Source organism: Nyctereutes procyonoides, unplaced genomic scaffold, assembly GCF_905146905.1.
Source record: "Nyctereutes procyonoides isolate TBG_1078 unplaced genomic scaffold, NYPRO_anot_genome, whole genome shotgun sequence".
Classification (NCBI taxonomy): Eukaryota; Metazoa; Chordata; class Mammalia; order Carnivora; family Canidae; genus Nyctereutes; species Nyctereutes procyonoides.
Window position 1 is genome coordinate 6,303,721 of NW_026575137.1, and position 20,798 is coordinate 6,324,518.

Sequence of the window (20,798 nt, forward strand, 5' to 3'; positions counted from 1 at the left end):
TACCAATAAATACAAGAGTACATTTAATGAATACAGTCTCAAGTGTTTCACGTCTTATTTCATTACCAGCAATAACAACCTACTGCTGCCATCTTCCTAATGACAATTTTCATTACAGAGATTAAAAAAAGGGCATTACATATGGAAACTCAGCATCTCAGGTACAACTCCTAGGTGAATATTTCCATCAGCTCCTCTCATTTTCCTGTTCAACATTAATCAGCTCTTTCCCTATAAATATGCTATGTTTCATTTAGAGATAATGTTTAAAGTTAATCAACTGCCTACATTGTTGTTTCACTTTCAGGAACCATTTAGGTATGCATTAGGGGAACACAAATATTAAAGCTGTAAATGTGTTTCTTAATGAATTTACAGTAACATTTCATTAATTTAAAACCCTTTCATACAAAGAAGTGCAGCAATACAAAAACTCCTGTGTTCTATTAAAGTAACCAAGGAGGGCAGTCCCAGTGGCTCAGCGGTTTAGCGCCGCCTTCGGTCCAGGGCATGATCCTGGAGACCCGGGGTCGAGTCCCACGTCGGGCTCCCTGCATGGAGCCTGCTTCTCCCTCTGCCTGTGTCTCTGCCTCTGTGTGTGTGTGTCTCTCATGAATAAATAAATAAAAATCTTTAAAAGATAAATAAATAAAATAAAGTAACCAAGGAAAGTGTGCCCAGAAGGAGGTTTTCTGAGCACAGTTTGAAGAGGAAGGTAAGGAAGATCGCCTTGAGTGAGCTTGAGGTATTCCACTGCAGTTCCCTAAGCTACACAGAATGGTTCCAGTTTGACAGCTGCTTTTAGCAAATATCTACACATTTATTTCCATGGATAAGTCAAAGCTGCATAACTGATTTTCCTACTTATTGATAGTTTCTATCTTCAACTTGCCTTTAGACCTGTACCTCCATTCTTATTTATCAAGTCAGTGCGATATGGATGTCACACGATGGGCGTCAGAATGGTTCTTCTTCAAGAAGTTCTCATAGTAGGAAACCTAAATTCATAGGAATGGAGTTATATAAAGCATCAGGATGCTCCATGCATCATTCATTCAACAAATATTTACCAAATCATTACTGAGTGCTAGGCACTAGGCTAAGTAATGCTGCCCTGTTCCTCGAAGATTGTAATTCCTATATGACTTTATTTGCTCCCAAATTACTATCCGTTTGAAACCGTTTAAATGTCCGTTTGAATGAACCTGGCTTCTGAGTTCCTTAATTTGTTTTTGTTTTTTTTTCCAAAGCAGATCCTAAAACAAGTACTTGGTTGTAGGTAATTTAATAGAGAGATGATTCCCAGAAGTAACAACGAAGGAGCAAGAAGCAGTGTATGCCCCTGTATTCGTGCCAGAGTACACAATAGCCACTCAATCCATGTTAAACCATGTTAAACCGAAGCTGGGGCACCTATCCATCCACTCCTGTTTCCGATTGGTTTAGATTTATTGCCAGAGGTATATATTCCTCCACACTTCCTGACTACCCTCGCCTGCATTCAGGGAGCTCTCAAGAGAAAGCCCTGAAGTAGAAAAGCAAAGGCAAAGTAAGTGCTCAGGGTAGTAGGGCAAAAGCAAACAGGAACTGCTGCTGATGAAATCAGAGGTAGACCAACGGGATGTGACCAGGGCATGAAAAATGTCACTGCAACTTCTTCTTTTTCAGTAATCTTCTCTACCCATTTCAGATAGTCACTCTCATAGTCAACCCTTAGCCTTGTATTATTTCCTCCCAATTTGCACTTTTAAGAAATCCCTTCCCCAATCATTGCTTGCATCTTTCAAACATAGTCTCTCTAGTACCCTGGCTTAAACAATTGTTACTCCCTATTAGATCCTACGATCCATTAATCCTACCACCTTTCTACTGGCCACCAAAAACTTGCTTTTGCAGTTTAAATATACAGTCCGTCTTCATCGTCATTCCCTTGCCCATGTTCTCAGTTCTCTTGCTTCTCTCCCAACTTCTCATTCTCTTGTAGCAAAACTCTACTATTGGGTAAGTTCATGTCTCTAGCTACTCAAGTCCTGCATCCCATAGCCAGCTACAGGAATCCAGAGGAAAACTGACTGCTCTCATTTTAAAGGGATAATCATTTTGCACAAGTAGCCTCTTAATGCTGCCCACCATCAAACCATATTTCCCTGGTTCCTTGACACACCCACCCTAGATAACTGTTTCATTTCTTGTATTCTCATTTCAATCGTCCAACTTCCCCTTTATCTTCATTTCCAGCCAATAATCTTACTTCCTGTATCTCTGAGAAAATAGAAGTAGAAAACAGAAGTAACTTGTCTTGAATTCCCATAAGCTACAATACATCTACCCATCTCATCATATATGCGCCCATACACTCTAAGTTATTCTCCTATTAGGGGCACCTGGATGGTTCAGTTGGTTAAGCGTCTGGCTCTTAACTTCAGCTCAGGTCATGATCTCAGGGTTGTGAAATCCAGCTCTGCACTGGGCTCCACACTGGGCATGGAGCCTGCTTAAGATCCTCTCTCTCTCTCCCTCCCTTTCCCTCCACTTTTCCCCCACCCTTTCCCTCTCTAAGAACAAAAATCAAACAAACAAAAAACCCTCTCATATATTAATACAAACTGTCCATGCCCCTATCCAAGGCCAATGCTTCAACTTGTCCACTAGATCCCAGTAACTTTCTTTTGCTTAAGGATACTTCTGGAAATATTCTCTTTTTTTCCTATGTCATAAATGTTTTCTCTGCTGAATCCTTCCCATAAGCATTAAAAAATGTGACCATTGCACCATCTTAGATCATCATCGTTATCATCATCGTCATCTCCCTCATTACCTTACTAACCCTCCAAACTATACTCCATTACATTTCTTCACTTTACAACAAAACTAATTTGGAGTTTCCTATATTCATTGTCTCTCATTTATCTACACCCATTTTTTCTTGAATCAATTTAATGCAGTCTTAGGCAATATTCTCTTGTCATGGGAAAATATGAATTGTCTTCATATTTGTTAAACTCAATGATATTCATTACTCATATTTTTTGACACATCAATAGCACATGACAAAGATTATCATTCACTTCTTCTGAAATACCTTTATCATCTGGCTTCCAAGATACTTCACATAGTTCTTTTTCCTTACTGTCTACTCCTCCTGAGTCATTTTTGCTACTTCCTACTCACCTCCCTGGTTTCTAAACACTGTAATACCCCAGTGCTCAATCTTTTTTTTTTAAGATTTTTATTTATTTATTCATGAGAGACACACAGAGAGAGAGAGAGAGAGAGAGAGAGAGGCAGAGACACAGGCAGAGGGAGAAGCAGGCTCCATGGAGGGAGCCCAATGTGGGACTTGATCCTGGGACTCCAGGATCATGCCCTGGGCCAAAGGCAGGCGCTCAACCGCTGAGCCACCTGGGCTGCCCCAGTGCTCAATCTTTGAATTTCATATATATCATCCAGTTTCATAGCCTTACATACCATCTATAGGCACACGAGTCACACATTTATCTCTATCTCAGACCTCTCTCAAAAGTTTTTAATTAGCTGTTTTGAGGTATAATCTATACTCAATGAAATTATACAATTTATGAGCTTTGACAAATGAATACAGTCACATAACTGTCACCAAAAGAAAGATATAGAACATTTACTTCATCCAAAAAGTTCTCTCCTATTCCTTTGTAGTAAAACTATCCGTGACACACACCCTGCCTCAGCTTCTGGCAATCATCAATCTGCTTTCTGTCATTGCAGTTTTATCTTTTCTAGAACTTTGTATCAGTGGAATTATACATTATATGATATTTTGAGAATGGGCTCTTTTGGGCAGCCCGGTGGCTCAGCAATTTAGCGCCACCTTCAGCCCAGGGCGTGATCCTGGAGACCCAGGATTAAGTCCCACACCGGGCTCCCTGCATGGAGCCTGCTTCTCCTCTGTGTCTCTGCCTGTCTCTCTCTCTGTGTCTCTCATGAATAAATAAATAAAATCTTTTTAAAAAAAAAGAATGGCCTCTGTCACTTAGCATTATATTTTTGGTACTCGTCCACATTACATCTATCAGTAGTTCTTTCCTTTTTATTGCTGTATAGAATTCCATGCATGGTTATATAGCAATCTGTGTACTCATTCCCAGTCAAGGAACTTTTGAATTCTTTCTAGTTTTATCTATTACAAATAAAGCTGCCAAAAATATTCACATGTGAACATATCATCATGATTTTATTTTGCATTGCCCAAATAACCAACAATGTTGAATATCTTACATATGCTTATTTATCATTCATACAACGTATCTAGGGAAGTGTCTGCCAGTCTGTCACCCACTTTTGTTTTCATATATTTGTCTTATTACTGAGTTGTAAAGGTTCCTCTATTATGGACAAAAGTTCTTCATTAGATATGTTTTGCCAATAGTTTCTTCCCATCTGTAACTTGCCTTTTTCTTTTCTTCATGGTGTATTTTGAAAAGCAAACATTTTACATTTTGATTACTTCTTATTTTACCATCTTTTCTTTTAAATGTATGGTTTATTCATTTTGTATCCTAAGATGTATTTGCCTAACCCAAGATTGTAAAGATATTTGCCTATTTTTTCTTCTACACGTTTTATGTAGTTAACTCATATTCAGGTGTATAATCCATTTAAAGCTAACGTTTTGCAGAATGTGTGCTAAAGGTCAAGGTTCATGTGCCTATCCAATTGTTCCAACACCATTTATTGCAACAACTATCCTTTCCCCACTGAATTAACTTGAAATCTTTATTGAGAATAAGTAAATATATGTATGTACTTTGGGACTATTTCCATTCTTCTATATACCTAAACTTATTCTAATACCATGCTATTTAATTACTGCAAAGCTTTAGTGTGAGACTAGAAATCAAATAGTATAAGTTTTCAAATTTTGTTCTTTTTCAAAAATTGTTTTGACTCTTTAGCACTTTTAATCTGCATATAGATTCTTGAATCAACTTGTCAATTCTTACCAAATAATAAAAGGTACTAGTTTTAATAGATTGCATTGAATCGATAGATAATTTAGGGAGACTCAACATTTTAATAATTAGTCTTTCAATCTGTGAACCTGGTATAAGTTTCCATTTATTGAGATTTTCTTTACTTTCTTTCAATAAATTCTATATTTTAAGTGTATAATTCTTGCATGTACTTTTTTAAATTTTAAATAAATATTTCATATTTTCAAACTATTAAACACTTTAATGTCATTAAAATGTATTATATGCATTTCAAATCCCAATTGTTGGTTGTGAATATATGAAATACAAATAATTTATTGAAAAAAAGAAATACAGTTAGTCTTTTGAATATTGACTTTGTATCCTGTAATTTTGCTATTTATATATTACTTCCAGTAGCTTCTTTGCCCAGTACTTTCTTTTTTTCTTAAGATTTATTTATTTATTCATGAGAGACACAGAGAGAGAAAGGCAGAGACATAGGCAGAGGGAGAAACAGGCTCCTTGCAGGGAGCCTGATGTGGGACTCAATCCCAGATCCTGGGATCACGCCCTGAGCCAAAGGCAGATGCTAAACTGCTGAACCACCAAGGCATCCCTGCCCAGTACCTTCTATATAGATTCTCTAACTTTTGTTGTTTTAAATGTAGATGATTGGGGCACCTAGGCGACTCAGTTGGTTAAGCATCTGACTCTTTTTTTTTTTTTAATTTATGATAGTCAGAGAGAGAGAGAGAGAGAGAGAGAGGCAGAGACACAGGCAGCGGGAGAAGCAGGCTCCATGCACCGGGAGCCTGATGTGGGATTCGATCCCGGGTCTCCAGGATCGCGCCCTAGGCCAAAGTCAGGCGCTAAACCGCTGCGCCACCCAGGGATCCCCTTTCCTTTTTTTATTGTACCCATATGTGAAGATGGATGTTAGCTGAATCTGATAATCATTTCACAATATATGTAAATCAAACCTTCATGCTGTATACCTTAAACTTATACAGTGATGTATATCAGTTATTTTTCAATAAAACTGGGGGGAAAGAAGTATTATTCTTTTTTATATATGGTTGGATTAGATTTGCTGAAGTTTTGCTTAAGCAATTTTTTTGTGGACGCTCTTGAATTTACAATAGGTCACTTTGACTTACTACAGTTACGTTAATCAGCTTCCAACATGGTCCCCAATAATCTCTACAATCTAGTGTTCAGACCTAATATATCCTACCCCCACAGTGAATAGAGATGATGTGTGTAAACAATGGTACATATAAAACTGACAATATATGACTTCTTAAACTAGGTCAAAAAGATATTGTGGCTTCCAACTTATTCTTGTTTGCATCACTCACTCTGAGGAAAGCCAGCTGCCCTGAGGACACTCAAGAGCCTTATGGAGAGTTCATGTGGAAAATAACTGAAGACTCTGGCCAAGACCCAACACCAACTTTCCAGTCACATGCGTGGGCCATCTTGGAAGCAAACTCTCCATCCCCAGTAAAATGTTCAGACAGCAACCTCTTTCAATCAAAACTGCAACCTCATGAGAGATCCTGAGCCAGAGTCACCCAGCTAAGCCCATCCTAAAGTACAGAAACCATGTGAGATAACAAAAGTTCACTTCTGTTTTAAGCACTAAGTTTGGGGGTAAATTATTCCAGCAAGAGGTAACTAATAGCCTTATTCTATATGGAAATGGGCACGGTCCTTCATGGTGTCCAGAAATTGTTAATGTGGCTACATTGAGACACAGGTTATGCTTCCATCACAGCAAGTTTATTGCTGTGGTGACAATGAGGCCTGTAACATTTTGTTAGGCTCATGGGGCAGAGTAGAAGTGAGACCTTACAGTATTTTAGGTCATTTGCCAAAATAGTAATCTGTACGTCTGCAATTTTCTAGGGCTCTAAAGAAATTGGACCTCAAAGATTACAGTGGGGAGTTTTTGAAGTATGTCCATATGCAAGTGGAGATCCAAGAAGACCTCTGGACAGTGACGGCTGTGGATTGAACAAAAGTTTGTTTTAAAAGTGCTATTTTGGTTGAAGATCATCACTCTGGCTTTGGTGGAACTATGGTGATTGGCGGCAGAAGGAATCACATGTCAAATATCTTAAATAAAAATTTATTACTTTAAAAAAAAAGAGGTAACTAATACAACCACTTACCTTCAAAAGATAAATCATTTTTTGCACAGTATGAAGAACTTTCAACAGTATACTTCTATTTTGCCATCCTGTCCTTTGAGCTATTTTTATCATATACCTTACTTCATATGTTTTAAACCCCAAAATACATTATTTCTATTTCATTTGAAGCAGTCCATTATCTTTTAAAAAGACTTAAAAACTGAGAACATAAAGTATTTTATATTTACTACATATTTACTATTTCTAACACTTTCTGTTCCTTAATGAACATTCAAATTTTCTTCCGGTATCTATCATTTTTCTTCTGCCTAAATTCCTTCAGCATTTCTTACAGGGGTGATCTGCTGCCTCTAATTTTGCCTGCTTTTGTTTGTCTAAAAAGCATTTATTTCACTTTCATTTTTGAAAAATCAGAAATCTAGGTATAGAATTCTTGATTGACTCTTTTTCTTTTAATACTATGGACTGTCTTTGGCCTTACAAAGTTTCTGACAAAAAAAAAAAAAATCCTCATGAGAATTTGTCTTTTTCTTCTGGCTGTCATTAAGATCTTCTCTTTATCATTGCTTTCCTAAAATTTGATTGCAATATGTCTTGGTGTGGTTTTCTTTGTGTTTTTCCTTCTTGGGATTTGTTGAATTTCTTGGGCCTGGGCACTCAGAGTTTTCATTAGATTTGGATAAAATTTGGCCATTTTCTTTTAAATGTTTTCTGCCCTGTCCCCACTTTGCCTCAAGGATATGAATTCTAAATATGTAGCAACTCCTAATATTGTAACTTAGGGCATTAATGCTCTATTTACTTTTCTTTCAATCCTTTTTCTCTCTGTACTTCATTTTTATAGTTTCTATTGTGTCCCTTTCCTCTGCAGTTTCTACTTAGGCTATCCATCTCATCTATTCTTCATTTGGATGTTGTATTTTTTTTTATCTCTTGAAGTTTGATTTGGATCTTTTTATATTATCTTATATTATCTATTTCTCTCTTCAGCACATCCATGTTTCCCACTACCTTATCAACATGAAGTAAATTTATAATAATCAACTTGAGCTACTCTGTCACCTTTGTGATCTACTTCTATATATTGACATTTTTCTTGTAATTATAGGTCATATTTCTGCTTTTGAATGTCTGGTAATTTTTATTTAATGCTAGATATTTAGACCTCACATAATTGGATGGTATATTTTGTTGTGTTCCTTTTATTAGTGTTGAGATATACTCAAACTTTTAATAGTGTTTGAGATATACTCAAACTTACTTTGAATCAGTCTAGCCCTTTTGAGGCTTATGTTTAAACTTTGTTGGGGGCTATCCTTTATCCTAGTGCTAGTTTAGCCCCACTGCTACCTAACTATTAAGGTACCCTTCTGTGCATTCTCTCCAATGTCCCATACAATAAAAGATCTTTCCTCTCTGGTGAAAACACAAACTCATCCCAGCCTTATGTGAGCCTTAGAAATGATTTGGCTTTTTGCTTTTCTGTGGTTCTTACCACTGTCTAGGGTAATTTCTTCTCTCACATGCATGTATTCATATTGGAACAAAGGCTCAAGGGGCCTCTGCAAACCTCTGAATCACTCTTTCTCTCTCTCTCTCTCTCCCCCCACTCCCTCCCCCTTTCTCTTTCTCCCTCTGCCCTCCAAAAAGATTCTGGCCACCTGAGCCTCTCTGAGCTCCTATCTCCATTTCCTCTACTCAGCTAAACCACCAGGCTTTGTTTGAGTTTTCCCTCCACCCACTGAAGACTGAAAAATGCCTCCAGATGGCAAGCCAAATGGGGCAATAGGTTCAACTTGTTTGCTTCTCCTTCTTCCAGGATCTCCAGGGCCTGTTATCCAATGTTTTGAAAATATTGTTTTCCAAATTCTAGTCGTTTAAGGTGGGAGAATAAATCCACCCACTGTTAATCTATCATGGCCAGAAGCAGTAGTATTCTCCTGAAGACTTTAAGTTTCAAACTGCTTGCTGGATATCTTTATTCACAAATATAATAGGTATATCAAACTTAACACATACAAAGTTTAACTCCAATCTTCCATGCATGCCCTGTATTGCATCTCTCTTTCAATCTTCCCTATGTCTTCAAAAATATATCCAGACTCTAATCCTGCCACAACCATCCTTTTTCACTTGTGTTTGCCATCACTCTTTGCCTAAATTAGTAGAATACTACCTGTATGAATCAGGCTTAACAGCATAAAAAAATACCCTCCCAATTCTCAGGGGCATTCAACATAATTTACTTCTTGCTCATAAATCTACAAGTCTAGAAACAAAACAAAACAAAAATCTACAAGTCTGCTGTGACTTCCCTGTGCTTGACTAAGTTTTACTAGGTCATCTTGTCTTGGCTCTTGGCTGCTAGTTAAGTGCCTATTTACTCTATGTCTCTCATTCTGGGACCCAGGCTAAAGGAACTCTGGCTACTTGAGATATTCCTTGGACAAAGCATCAGAGGGCTAAAAAAGACTGTGTTTTAAAGTCTCATCTCTTAATTACTCTACAGTCACTTTTCACTCACATTTCATTGGCTAAAGCAAGTTAAATCAGTAAATCCAGTTTTAGTGGAAGGCGAAAATTTATTCTATCTAATGTAGAAGATAGGATTGTGAATATTTGTTGAATGATAGCCTACCACAGCCTCCTAATTGGTCTTTCTGTTCTTTCCCTGGCCCTTTTCAGCCTTGTCACGAGATCCAGAATGAACTTTTTAAAACATTCCAGGACTCTGTTTTACTAAAAATCCATCAGTAGTTACCCATTCACTATGAATCCACACAATGGCCTATAATGTCTTGATTAATTCAGTACCCAGTTACCTCTTTGATTTCAGTTTCTACTGTCTCCTCACTTTCTCAGTCCCAGTAACATAGGCTTCCTTGCTAACCTGGAATAGACCGTGCACGTGACTTTCTCATATTATCTCCCACCTGTTAAGATGATCATCATCAAAAAGATAAGAGATAATAAATGGTGGTAAGGATGTGGAGAGAAGGGAAACCTCGCCCACTATTAGTGGCAATGTAAATTGGCACAGATATTATGGAAAACAGTATGGAAATTCCTCGGAAAACTAAAAATAGAACCATTTGATCTAGCAATTCCACTTCTAAGTATTTATCTGAAGAAAACAAAAACACTAACTCAAAAAGATACCTTCACCTCTATGTTCATATTGGCATTCTTTACAATAGCCAAGAGGAAACAACCTAAGTATCCATCGATAGATCAATGTACAAAGAAGCTGTGGGGTGTGTGTGGGGGGGGAATATGATTAAGCCATAAGAAACAAGGAAATCTTGCCATTTGTGACAAGATGGATGAACCCTGAAGGCATTATGTCAAGTGAAATAAGTCAAACAGGAAAAGATAAATACTATATGATCTCAATTCTCACCCTCAAAAGAAAGAGTGGTCAAAGGTGCAAACTCCCAATTACAGGACAAACAAATACTAGGGATGTAATATGCAATATGATAACTATAGCTAACTTTGCTGAATGATACACAGGAAAGTTGTTAAGAGAGCAAATCCTAAGAGTTCTTGTTACAAGAAAAATTCATTTCTTTTATTTTTTTGCTTTCTCTTTTTATTGTATCTGTATGAAATGATAGATGCTAACTAAACTGCAATCATTTCACAATATATGTAAGTCAACTCATTGTACTGTACTCCTTAAATTTATGCAGTGATGTATGTCGATTATTTCTCAACAAAACTGGAAAAAATATTTGCTTCTCAGAGTCTTTGTACTTACACTGCCTTCTAAAACATTATTCCTCCAGATATCTCACACTCCTTCCAAGTCTTTACTCAAACATAACCTTAGTGAGCCTTCCCAGAATCTCCTATTTATCATTTCAAACCATTCAATACTCTCTAGCCATCATTTCTGCATTATTTTTCTCCCTAGTACTTATTATACCTTACATTGTGTACTGTCTCCTTCCACTAAGATGTGAACTCCAGGAAGGTAGGTAATTTTTATATGTCTTATTCACTTCTGTATCCCCTGGAATAGTGCCTTATATATAAGGCACTCAATAAATATTTATGGAAGGAATTAAAAATAAGCTAGCATAAATAAGGATGCTCTATTATTATAAATAAATTGCCTTAACAGAGAGAGCCATTCTACCAGGACAAATCTGATGTTCAATCCATATCTGTCCTTTGAATTCCAGAGACTACATCCAGGCTGATGAAGAAGTTCAGGAATCCCAGGGTAACATTAAAAAACAAAACAAACAAAAAAAGCTTAAGGAGTTTTTAATTATAAAGAATATCTTTGAGGAACTTAATGCAAATTTTAAAAACATACAAACAGGAATTATACAATCTAGGGCTCTCTAGGAAGTGTAAATGTTACGGCATTTGATCATTTAGAGGAGGTCTACCTCTATTTTCCATACATATGATGAACTCAATATATACAATAATTCAATATCTATGATAAACTGAATTTTCTTCAACTTTAATACACATCTCTCCTAAGTATATGGAATGTGAAAGTGCGTATTAAAATTGAAGAAAACTGGTTTCTTGGTCTCTGAAGGGAGTAAATAAAGAGTAAACTGAGGACCAAGGAAATAAGGTATACAAAAATGCTTTGCAAAGTTTAAAGGAAATGAAGGTTTAAAATGCAAAATACATTTTTTCATTTTTATGGTGATACTAAAAGTGAGTCAGGGATTGGGTGTACCATGGCACCCATGCTATAAGAACAGTAAAAGCTTTTGTGCTACTCAGAGGACACACAGACTACGTTAGCCCCTGTAGTTGAGGGCACTGGTAGCAAAATGAGGCATGGGGTATGGGAAGGAAGAGAAGGTAGCTAGATTACATAGTTAATTAGGGACAGAAAAATTCTGCATGTCCCTAAGCCAGTGGTTCTCCAACATTAGAGGTCAAAGGAATCACCAGTTCCTGCTACAAATCAAGTCCCCCTCTACCTCTAAAGTCTCTGATCATGTTAAGTATGGACTGGGGGTCCAGGAAACTGCATTTAACGAGAGCCACAGGCAGTTCTAATAGTGAAGCTGGACAACTGGACTTCAGAAAGCACTGTTGCAGGTTAAAGTCTCTCCCATCCTCCTGTTTTCCTTCATTTTAGAGGCATTCTTAATAATGGCCAGAAGATGGCATGCATAACTCCAAAAATATATAACCAAATATTCTCACATGAATTAAAGAGTTGTAAATCCAAAATATGTGCCTTCAGTTCCCAATGGAGACAACATAAAATGACAAATAAAAGTTTGGGAGAATAAAAAGCATAAAGAGAGCAGACACCACAACTACTATCTCCACCTTGACCACTAACTAACACCTTATGAGATAACACACCTTCTGAGAAATCTTTTTCGTTTTGAAATTGTAGTGTGTAAAAGCACTGATGTACATGTTATTCTGGATTTTTTAAAAAGATACCTGTTGTTTGTTTGATTGGTTGCTTGCTTTTTGAAATCTCTACAACCTAAGCTTTTCCTTTGAAAACAGCAGTAATAAACCTTCAAGGCATTTTATGTCAACAGTTCCTATGATGTAATGTTTATTAGGCTCCTCCCCTTGTACTAGATAAACCTCCGAGTTCAAGGCTGTGAAGAAATGATTGTTCAATCATTAGAGAACTTCCTCCTAAGTCTGCCAAAGACAGAAGGGACAGCAGCCTGGGAAGACCAAAATAAAGAGACCTTCCCAAATTGTTCTCTTCTTCCTGGTCCTCCCAGGAGGGAAGGGGGGTGATGATGGGTTCTGTATGCTCTAAAGAGCAAGGCACATACAAGCAGTTACTTTTATCTCATTATATTATAATTCTCTGCTGTTAGCCCCAAACTGCTGGTAGACGTTGTTAGGGGCTACAAAGTGGTCTCACCTCTGCTGTGGCAAATTCACAAAGTGGTGTGTGCCCTTAGTTAAGTCTGGGTGCTGAAGATGACAATGTCAACATCTTCCCTGGGAGCAAGGGAGGTGGTGGCAACAATGATTAGTGAGATCCTCAAGGGACTGAGATAAGGCCTGGACACCAGGACAGTTGTTCCTTCCCCCAGTTGAATTGCTTAAATTAGGTAAAAAGTTACTCTGTATAGAACAAAATAAAAATTACTCCTTAACTAGGTTTCCAAATATTCCAACTTTTGACATAAGCTGTTTTGTGAAGGCTGATTGTAGTAATTTTCTTCATAATAGATCATTAAAATAAGATGCACCAAAATCTTGTCCTTTTCTTTACAATGCCAAATACAGCTTTTGTTTTGAGAGGGAAACCTCAATTTTCCCAGTGAAAAATTAAGGAGTTGCTGTAAGAAACTGGAATGTTGGCAAACTGAATTTAAATAAAAAAATACAAGTAAAATCAAGGGACGCTTGGGTGGCTCAGGGGTTGAGCATCTGCCTTTGGCCCAGGGTGTGATCCTGGGGACCGGGGATGGAGTCCCACATCGGGCTCCCTGCATGGAGCCTGCTTCTCCCTCTGCCTATGCCTCTGCCTCTCTCTCTCTCTGTCTCTCATGAATAAATAAAGTCTTTTTTTTTTAAAGTAAGATTAAAAAATTGGAATGACATAACAGAAGGGATATTCTGAAAGAGGGACTAAAGAGAAGTAAATGGGAGGTTCTTTACAAAACCAGACTGGGGGATAGATGATAATTTATCCAGTGTTGCAGCTGTAGTCATACATCAAAGACTAACTGTATATTCTTTAATTTATCTGAACTAAGCGAAGGTAGACCCAAGGACACAATGGAAGCCAAGTGAAATCCCAGCATGGCTGGTTTGCTTCCTGGGAGCCCTCTGAAATGTGGACTAAAAATACTCTTTTCCCTTCTCAAAGACTCTTTCCTTTCCCCAAAACCTTCCTTCCAATTCTGCCTTCATTTTGTCACTTATTTTCTACTCCTGCTCCCGTCCAATTGTGCCATCTCACATGTTTGAGATTTATGTTCTTGTCTTTAATTTCTTACTCCAACTCATTTCCTGTATGCCTGTCATTCTTTTCCTTTATTCTGGAAGGAATAAGCTTCCCCTCTTCCATAAGCTTCGTTTCCTATTTCCATAGAGATGACTCTAAAGCTATCTAAAACAGTTACATAAGTATTCTTTTTTATTCTTAATATTTAGTGGAAATTATAGACGTATGTATCTTTACAAGGACAAGATCTTTAATTCTGTCTGGGTTAGAATGCAGCTGGTGCTATATACAGTAGGTGCTCATTGAGAATATCAAGGAGAGTGATCTTACTCAGACCACAGTATCTCCTGAGACCCTTCAGATATTCTATCTTTTGCCACTATAACTATGGCCCATGGGTTAGCAGCGTGGGGCACTACCTGGGAGCTAGTTACATCTGTAGGATCTCAAGCCCCACCCCTTCTTGTTGAATCAGAAGATTCCCAGGTGATTCATACATGCAATAATGTTTGAGGAGCACATATTAGAAAACATACAGAAACCTTCAACTTTTTTGCTAAAGGATTGTCAATGTCCAGAATTTCATAATTAAATGCCACTAGCTTAGCGTATCTAAGCAGATAACTAAAGCCCATCTTGGTGGCTTCAAAGACTTACTGGCATATAATATAACCTACAATCTAAGATTTTCTCTCTTTTCAGACAGAAAAGAGATCTGAACAGGTTAAGTATTTGTGACTGTTGCAGTGGGGGGGTCATGAATAATTGGATATTGTTCTCAATGAAGGGTACTTGTTATTATAGCCCTGTACAAGTGTGCATAAACAATTACATATTTCCTTAGTTTTTATTTGAATGTCTGACTAGTTGGAGAAGCTAGACATGTATAACCAGTTTAGTCTAACAATCAGGTTCAGAAAACAGTATGTAGACTTCCTCCTAATTCCTCTTCTACATGAGGCCTCCTGTGAGCTCAAAAATATGATCTCTTGGAAATTTTGAGCCCAAAATTCTCTTGGTACTTTTGTGAATCACTTTGCTTGATTCATATATGTATCTCCATATAATGACTTTTAGTAATAAGGAATATTTGGAGATGAAAATATTCTGAGCCCATTAAATTGGTAGGCTGCCATCTCTTATAAGGATTTACACTTCTGGTATACCATGTTTTCATTGTTCTTTTTTTATATTATTTTTGGCTTAGATTTCAAGTTCCCTATTCATGAAAAATCAAAGCCCTTTAGTTATGCTGCTTTGTTATTAAGAGGCACAATGTGAATGCTTGTTATCATCTCCAGTGACATACTAGTGAGTAAAAGGTAGCATTCAGGCCATAATTTAGATGATTCAGGCTTTACTATCAGGTAACTTGACTGAAAGATTACAGTTTTGAATGACTAAGGAACTGCTCTGCTCTTTTTGTTTCTTGTTTTTTAAGATTTTATTTATTTATTCATGAGAGACACAGAGAGAGAGGCAGAGACCCAGGCACAGGGAGAAGCAGGCTCCATGCAGGGAGCCCAATGCGGGACTTGATCCCAGGACTCCAGGATCACACCATGAGCCGAAGGCCGAGGTTCAACCACTGAGCCACCCAGGCATCCCTGCTTTGCTCTTTGTGAAAGAATTATTCAAAAATATGATCTCTTGGAAAACACAGACGGTGTTAAAAATGCAGAGTTTGTATCAACCTTTAAGAAATTCTGTAAAGAACCAAAATTATGATGCTCCTTACAAGGAAACAAAGGAGCTTCCTTATTCACTAATAATCCTCTGTGATAGCCATTGGAGGAGCTGGAAGTGGTAAGTCAGCATTGAAATTCCAATATATAACTCCTTCTTAATCCAGAGAGGGAAAGAAATGAAACAGCATCTTTTTACAATCCTTTTGTCTTCCAAGAGTAAGAAAAGAGATCACAGAACATGAGGTATTAGAGACATGACATGAGGCCTTCCTGGAGAGCTTCAAGATATCCCTGCTTTAAGAGAAGAACCAGCTAATTAGTGGGATGCCAGGACATCATGCCAAGAAAGAAGGACTCTCAATCAGTGCACATTGCAGGAGAGCTAAAAGGTTCTTGGCAGCCCCACTAAAGGCAATTTTCCTGGAAGCATAGACAATACAGACATGAATTTTAAAGGATATTAGTATTTACTAATCCTGCTATTTCTGGTACCTTACGTGGCAATAGTGGGTACTTGATGAATAAGTAAAAGACTCAAGGATCATAGTAGATGCAAGAGAATCAAAATTTGGGGTTTTCTCCCTCTGAAATTAGAAAGGTGAAAGTTAAGGAAAATAGTACTGTTTTACAACTAAATAGCAGTTTTTAGTAAGGATACTTAAAGTGTCTGCACATTCGTTTTATTTTTTTCGACTTTATTTTTCCATGTTTATGTCTAAAAAATATTTTAAATGGTTAAATACACATACTACATATGTTTTATGTTCTGAGAAAAACATATTGATACTGATGGGGTACTTACTGATAGTAACATAAAATGTTAACAATGGTTATCCTGCAGGAGGTAGAAGGAGTGATTCTTTGAGAATCAGGGAAGGCTTTCACTTACTGCATTATCCACATCTGTTGAATATTATGTACAAATATGACTTTCAAAAAATTTTTTACATTTTATTTAAGTAATCTACTACACCCAACGTGGGGCTCAAACTCATGACATCAAGACCAAGAGTCACATGCTCTTCTGACTGAGCCAGCCAGGGGCCCCCAAATATGACTTCTTATTAGGAGCCTCCACTCCTTTGCTTCGTGTTTATTTAAAGAGATTATACTAATACTCCTTGCATCTCTCCCTCTCCTACAGGCTCCTTCCCAGGTATTATCCGATAACTGAATTAGAAAAAGAAACTGAGGGCAGTCCAGGTGGCTCAGGGGTTTAGCGCTGCCTTTGGCCCAGGGCGTGATCCTGGAGACCCAGGATGGAGTCCCACGTCGGCTCCCTGCAGGGAGCCTGCTCCTCCCTCTTCCTGTGTCTCTACCTCTCTCTCTACTCTCTGTGTCTCTCATGAATAAATAAGTAAAATCTTAAAAAAAAAAAAAAAGAACAAGAAACTGAGGCAGTTCACAAGTCCCTACCCAGTCTTTTCAGACCCAGTCTGTCAATCAGAAGCATGCATTTCTTTATTGTCTCTGCTGCCTATAGCACCCTGCTTTACCGCCTTCCCCCTACAAACAGAAGGAAAAACCATACAGGAGAGCAAGTATTTTTGCCTCTTCCCTGCTGTGTCTCCAGCATCTAGAACATGGCAGCACTCAGAGAGTGCTCACTAAATAAACACTTTTTGAATAAGTCAATAAATTCCCATGTGGTGATGTGCCTGCCCTGCCCAGAGAAGCTGGCAGTTGTCCAGCAGTGCTGAAGGCTGGGCCCACTAACCCAATTCAGAGATGAGGTTGTCAAGTCCACTATGGCTGCACCAAGCCTTGTGTGCACTCATCCCGTTGTTGCTTAGCATGACAGCTGGCATGTGATACCGACCCGCTGACCACTAAGTTCAACTCTTACTTGGCTCCAAGTTCAAGAAGAAAGATAGCATTTTTTAGATACATTCCAATCGTGTTATTTTTGTCATTAAAACTTTTGATTTGAAACAGACTTGTTTTATTAGAGCTGTGTTACTTTTTAAAAGCAATGTTAACTAGGTCATGTGCTTCTACCACTCTCTACCGTGTATGAATAACCACACATGCATGTGTAACTAAATATACTCATTACTAAATGCACCATCGAAAGGGGGCCATTGAGGAGTGAGAGCATTGCAGCCTTCTCACTCACCTCTCCTAGCTCTCAACAGGAGGTGTCTCCAGTGACCATCCAATATGACTTTTTCTCTCAGAATATCCACAGTCCCATAAAATGTCTCTGCCCTGAGAAAGCAGGTATGAAAGGATACTCGGTTGACAGAAAGGAACACTGAGCTCCACCTAAAAGGCTGGCATACTTTTGCTTTTTCTGTGCTTTCACAAAGTCAATGACCATCCAGTATATTTCAGAGGATCACAGACCTACGCCACATGAATCTTTGTGAGGCCACCTGCCCTATCCTTGCTGCAATTCCTATGTACCTACCCCCTGAAGACCAATGAGAGACATAATTCAGCTTCTCTAGGCCTTTTACAAACACATCACAAATTGGGTTGCAGAAGTCTGGGGCCAGCTGCGGGAACTGCATGCTTATAGATAACCAGTTCCACAGAATGCCTTGCAAAACTATAACCACTTAGTGACCAAACATACACATGCTTATTCATTTAGGCTACTGCTGACCTCAAAGATTGTTCAGACACTTAAAACAAGACAGAGAGGGTGGGGCACAGACACTTTCGAAGATAGTTTGGAAGTTTCTTACAAAACTAGACATCTTTTTACCAAATGATCCAGCAATTGAGCTCCTTGATATTTGCTCAAAGGAGCTAAAAACTTACATCCACACAAAAATCCGCACAAAGATGTTTATGGCGGTTTTACTCACAATTTCCAAAACTCTGAATCAATCAACATGCCCTTCTGTAAGCAAGTGGATAAATAAACTGTGGTATACCCAGGCAAAAGAATATTACTTGGCTAAAAAGACATGAACTATAAAGCCAAGAAAAGCCATGGAGGAAACTGAAATACATATTAAGTAAAAGAAGCCACTCTGAAAAGATTACATATCATATGATTCCAGCTATACAATATTCTGGAAAAGGCAAAATTGTGGAGACAGTAAAAGACCAGTGGTTACTACGTGTGGGGATCATGAATGGACCTGTGTAGCATACATGATTTTTAGAGTGGTGAAACCATTCTGTATGATACTATAAATGATGGATACATGCCATAATACATTTGTCCAAATCTACAGAATGTACAACACCAATAATGAACTGTAAATAAACTGGATTCTGAGTGGCTATGTACATTTATCAGTTATAATCAATTTACTATTCTTGTGAGGGATTTTGGTAATGGGTGAATTATACATGTGTTGGGCAAGGATATATGGGAAATCTCTGTAGCTTCCCCTTAATTTGGTTATGAACCTGAAACTGTTCTAAAAGTTTAAGTCAGGAAGGAAGGAAGGAAGGAAGGAAGGAAGGAAGGAAGGAAGGAAGGAAGGAAGGAAGGAAGGAAATAGAGAAAAGCAGATCATATTCTTCAAGAAAAAAAAAGTGAGAGAGGCACATTCCTGTCAGGAAATTATTGGCACTATTTTCCCTTCTACTTAGCATTCTAAGGCAGCAGGGCCATATGCTTGCAAATAATGTTAAACCAATACAACATATGTTAAGATGCAGGAATGGATGTGTTGAAATGGGGAAGGAAGGGGCGCTGAATATACCTCCTTCCTTTCCCTGCTGGTTCAGAACACTGCTGCCTTCTTGCCAGATCCTCATACACAGGTTAGATTCATACCCTTCCCCAATCTTAAAGCCTAGAAACACATCTTCCAGCAAAACCTTAAATAGCAACAAAATAACTCTATACTCAAACAACCTGGAAATGGTATAGAATTCATTTTAAGTTGAATATTGTCTGAACATTAAAATCAATATTTTAAAGGCCCAGAATAATTTTATCAAGTAAGACTTAGCTATAACTTGAGAGTTATTAGTGTCTTAAATTCTTACAATTTCAGAGACTACAGAAGCAATACAGCCTAGCAACATATTTCAATCAATACAAGGCACTTAACACCAGGTAGGGCCAACACATTTTTAAGAGATTGATAAAAATGTCTGAGTTGCCTGCTAAAGCAGAGGAGGAAACAAAGCAAGAAAAAAAAAAAAAGACAAAAATCAAACTGCAAAACAAAACCAGAACTCCAGTCACTTGATATGCTTTTAGATAGCTGACCTCACCCCCAGATTCCTATGGGATTTCTTACTTGATCTAATTTCCTACTGTAAAGGTTTAAGGGAGATATCCATTTGTTATCTATGCCCCTAAGTGTCTTTTACATATGCTTCCCTTGGAGCTCAGAAGACAAGTCACAAAGTTTGTTTTCCCTCAGAGACAAGACTGTCAACTAGGCCAACTTCCTGAGAAGACAATTATTTTCAGCTTACTGGTAAACATCGTAAAGGGAGACTTATATTTTTGTTTGTTTGTTTGTTTGTTTGTTATGAGGAGACACCTAAGATTGCACAAAACTGCCTTAGATTCCAAACTCAAGACTAGACTTGGCAGGAATCTGCCCAGTTCCCTGCTTACTAACCTCTGGCATCGGGATGTATCATTAACCAAGCGTTATTTACTAAGGCATTGTTCTAAGTGCTTTGCTTGGATTAACCCACTTCACCCTCAAAAAAAAAAATAAAGAAAGAAAGAAAAAAAAAAAAAACTTGAGATGGAAGCCTATAAGATGAGGTAACAAAGAGAATAAGTAACATGCTGAAGATCACAGAGATGTTCAAATAAAGAATTGAGATTAAACCCAGGTAGTGCTGTTGCTAAAGCCTAGACTCTCAACCATTTCATTGGTGAAGTGTTTTTTTATTTTTTTTTAAGGGGAGGAGAAGCAGAGGGAGAGGGAGAGAGATACAGAATCTTAAGCAAGTTCTATACCCAGCACAGAGCCCAACACAGGGCTCAAGCTCACAACCCTGAGATCATAACCTGAGATGAAATCAAGAGTAGGACACTTAACAGATTGAGCCACCCAGGCACCCCTATTGGTGGTTTTTAAATTTTTAAATATGATCTATTACAAGAATTATATTATTTATTATTATTATATTATTATATATATAATTAAAACCAACA

The 20,798-nt window shown here is 37.8% G+C and overlaps 1 non-coding gene across 1 annotated transcript; it reads left to right on the forward strand.

Annotated features, from left to right (window-relative positions):
• Positions 1–6,634: 6,634 nt before the first annotated feature.
• On the forward strand, positions 6,635–6,769 carry LOC129495827 (small nucleolar RNA SNORA1). The gene has a single exon (XR_008661623.1). It is a non-coding gene; the product is annotated as a small nucleolar RNA SNORA1 (small nucleolar RNA).
• The last annotated feature ends 14,029 nt before the right edge of the window (positions 6,770–20,798 follow it).